General features: G+C 56.7%; 1 long non-coding RNA gene across 1 annotated transcript; it reads right to left on the reverse strand.

The window, feature by feature from the left end:
• Positions 1 to 348: 348 nt before the first annotated feature.
• LOC107307474 lies at positions 349 to 1439 on the reverse strand. Its single transcript, XR_001552417.2, has 3 exons — positions 1305 to 1439; positions 979 to 1038; positions 349 to 439 (listed from the first exon to the last, which is right to left on the reverse strand). It is a non-coding gene; the product is annotated as an uncharacterized LOC107307474 (long non-coding RNA).
• Between the last annotated feature and the right edge of the window lie 2531 nt (positions 1440 to 3970).

The raw sequence follows: 3970 nt of genomic DNA on the forward strand, positions 1-3970 counted from the left end.
AGACCCCCCCCCCCAAGGCACACAGAGGCTGAAACCCAAATTGGGCCCAAACAAAACAGAACCGCGGTCCAGAACCGAACCGCTCCATATAGCGGCAGCACAACAACCCCCCACTCCCATTACCCCCACCCCATTTACACCCCATTTTCATCCCACTCCCATTCATTTCCCATTAATTCCCCATATTGCGGAAGCACTACGACCCCAATGCCCCCCCCCCATTTCCCCCCCCCACTTTAACTGGCTTTCCCTTTTGTTCATCAACCGGCGCTCCTAGTCCGGGCCCCTGTCTCCTCCGACCCCCCCTGGATGGGATGAGATTTGGGGTCAGGGCGGGGACACCCATCGCCCCCCCACTCACAGCGCTGTGGTCCCGGCTCATCCCCGTCCTGTTCCACACTGTCATAGTCCTCCCGCACTCGAGCCCTCGATCCTTCCTCTATGGGGCCAGAAATGGGGCTCAGAGCAGGCGGGACACCATGACACGGCCCCATAGAGCCCCATAGGGCCCCATAGAGCCCGATACAGCCCCATAGACCTCCACACAGCCCCATACATCCCCATAGAGCCCAATACAGCCCCATAGATCCCAATACAGCCCCACAGAGCTCCATACATCCCCATAGATCCCAATACAACCCCATAGATCCCCATAGATCCCAATACAACCCCATGCATCCCCACAGAGTCCCACACATCCCCATAGATCCCAATACAGCCCCCACAGAGCTCCATACAACCCCATAGATTCAAATACAACCCCATACATCCCCATAGAGCCCAATACATCCCCATACTTCCCCACAGAGCTCCATACATCCCCATAGATCCCAATACAGCCCCCACAGAGCTCCATACAACCCCACAGAACCTAATACATCCCCATACAACCCCATAGAGCTCCATACCGCCCCATACATCCCCATAGATCCCAATACAGCCCCATAGATCCCCACCCCGCCCCATATCCTCACTCACCGGATCCGAACCCGCGGCCTTTCCTCTTCTTGGCCTTCTCCTTCAGTTTGTGGATGCTTTCTGCGGACACAGGTTATGGCACCAACCCCATAACCGGCCCCACAACCGACCCTATAACCGGCCCCATAACCGGCCCCACAACCGGCCCCATAACCGGCCCTATAACCGGCCCCACAACCGACCCCATAACGGCCCTATAACCAACCCCACAACCGGCCCCATAACCGGCCCCAAACCGGCCCCACAACCGGCCCCACAACCGGCCCCATAACGGCCCTATAACCGGCCCCATAACGGCCCTATAACGGCCCTATAACGGGTCTCACCGTCGCCATCCTCATCCATAGCAAAGTCCTCCCCGCTCGGTTCATGGAGATCCAGCACGTCCGCCATCTTGTCCCGCTCTGCCCCAACCGCCCCGCGGTGCACGACGGGAAACGCGCCGGAAGAAGGAAGGGAGGGTTAAGACGGAAATGCGTCATCGACCGCCATCTTGGGGAGGGGATGGAGGGAGAGAGCGCGGCGCCATCTTGGGGAGGTCAAAGATCGATAGGAAGGATGTGGGACGGGACACACACAGCCCCATAGAAACCCCATAGAAACCCCACAGAAGCTCTATAGCCCCATAGAAACCCCATAGACCCATAGAAACCCCATAGATGCCCCATAGACACCCTATAGATGCCCCATAGAAACTCTATAGCCCCATAGAAACCCCATAGACCCATAGAAATCCCATAGATGCCCCATAGACACCCTATAGATGCACCATAGAAACTCTATAGTCCCATAGAAACCCCATAGACCCATAGAAACCCCATAGACACCCTATAGATGCCCCATAGAAACTCTATAGCCCCATAGAAACCCCATAGGAACCCCATAAACACCCCATAGGAACCCCATAGATACCCCATAGATGCCCCATAGACACCCCATAGACATCCTATAGACACCCTATAAATGCCCCATAGGTGCCCCATAGAAACTCTATAGCCCCATAGAAACCCATAGATGCCCCATGGATACCCCATAGATGCCCCACAGAAACCCCATAGATACCCCATGGATACCCTATATATACCCCATAGATACCCCATGGATACCCTATATATACCCCATAGATGCCCCATGGATACCCCATAGGTGCCCCATAGACACCCCACAGACACCCCACGGATACCCCACATGGGAGCAGTTTATTATATAAAACCATGGATACAAAAGGCAGCGGTTGATGCGTGAGTGGCAATGGGGGCAGGAACTGCTATGGGGCAGGAACAGCACTGCTATGGGGTGAGCACACCACTGCTATGGGGTCAGGCAGTGCTATGGGGCACAGCACTGCTATGGGGTGAGCACACCACTGCTATGGGGCAGGCAGTGCTATAGGGTGGGCACAGCACTGCTATGGGGCAGGAACAGCTCTGCTATGGGGTGAGAGCACTGCTATGGGGCAGGCAGTGCTATGGGGTGAGCACAGCACTGCTATGGGACAGGCACTGCTATGGGGTACAGCACTGCTATGGGGTGAGAGCACTGCTATGGGGCAGGCAGTGCTATAGGGTGGGCACAGCACTGCTATGGGGCAGGCACTGCTGTGGGGCAGGAACAGCACTGCTATGGGGTGAGAGCACTGCTATGGGGTCAGGCAGTGCTATAGGGTGGGCACAGCACTGCTATGGGGCAGGCACTGCTATGGGGTGAGCATAGCACTGCTATGGGGCACAGCACTGCTATGGGGCAGGCACTGCTATGGGGTGAGCACAGCACTGCTATGGGGCAGCAACAGCTCTGCTATGGGGTGAGAGCACTGCTATGGGGCAGGCAGTGCTATGGGGTGAGCACAGCACTGCTATGGGGCAGGCACTGCTATGGGGCAGGCACTGCTATGGGGTGAGCACAGCACTGCTATGGGGCACAGCACTGCTATGGGGTGGGCACAGCACTGCTATGGGGCAGGCACTGCTGTGGGGCAGGAACAGCACTGCTATGGGGCAGGCACTGCTATGGGGTACAGCACTGCTATGGGGTGAGAGCACTGCTATGGGGTCAGGCAGTGCTATGGGGTGAGCACAGCCACCATATAGAACAGTGGAGCTCCTGCAGGGAGAGATATGGGGGGATATGGGGACATATAGGGACGTATGGGGATATATGGGGATATATGGGGACATATGGGGGTCTCAAAAGCCATGGGGTGGAGGATGGGGGCAGTTCTATGGGGCTGCAGTGCTGGGGGGCACCGTGCATTAAAAAAAAGGTGAAAAAAGGTGAAAAAAAAGGTGAAAAAAAGGTGAAAAAAAGGTGAAAAAAGCCAAAGTGTCGTGTATAGAAAAATAGCTTCTATATCAAAGTGGGGGGGGGGCTACAAAAGCAGGTAAGGCAGCTCCATTCACCCCTATGGGGAGACCCCAGACCCACAACCCCAAACCCTGCTGGGGGGGATGCAGCTCCTGCAGCGCTGCATGCAGCAGAGCTCAGGGCTGAGGGACCATGGAGCTGCATTGGTGCAGCACTGCAGCACACAGGGCTGTTAATGGTGCAGGGCTGCAGCTTCAACTGCATCCCTTAAAGGCAAAATGCAACAAAAGTGGAAAGAAATGGTTAAAATGTGCAAAAAGGGCCCAAAAGGCCAAAGGGGGACGTGAGTGAAGGCAGCAATGCAGGGTGATGGGGGGGCTCTGCTGCAGCTCAGCCCTGCATGGTGCTGGGGATGCTCCAATGCAGCTCAGCCCTGCATGGTGCTGGGGGGGATCAGCTGCAGCACAGCCCTGCATGGTGCTGGGGAGGCTCCAATGCAGCACAGCCCTGCATGGTGCCCAGCTCCACTGCAGCTCAGCCCTGCATGGTGGCTCAGCTGCAGCACAGCCCTGCATGTTGCCCAGCTCTGCTGCAGCACAGCCCTGCATGGTGCTGGGGATGCTCCAATGCAGCTCAGCCCTGCATGGTGCTGGGGATGCTCCAATGCAGCACAGCCCTGCATGGTGCT

This window comes from Coturnix japonica, unplaced genomic scaffold (assembly GCF_001577835.2).
Source record: "Coturnix japonica isolate 7356 unplaced genomic scaffold, Coturnix japonica 2.1 chrUnrandom614, whole genome shotgun sequence".
Classification (NCBI taxonomy): Eukaryota; Metazoa; Chordata; class Aves; order Galliformes; family Phasianidae; genus Coturnix; species Coturnix japonica.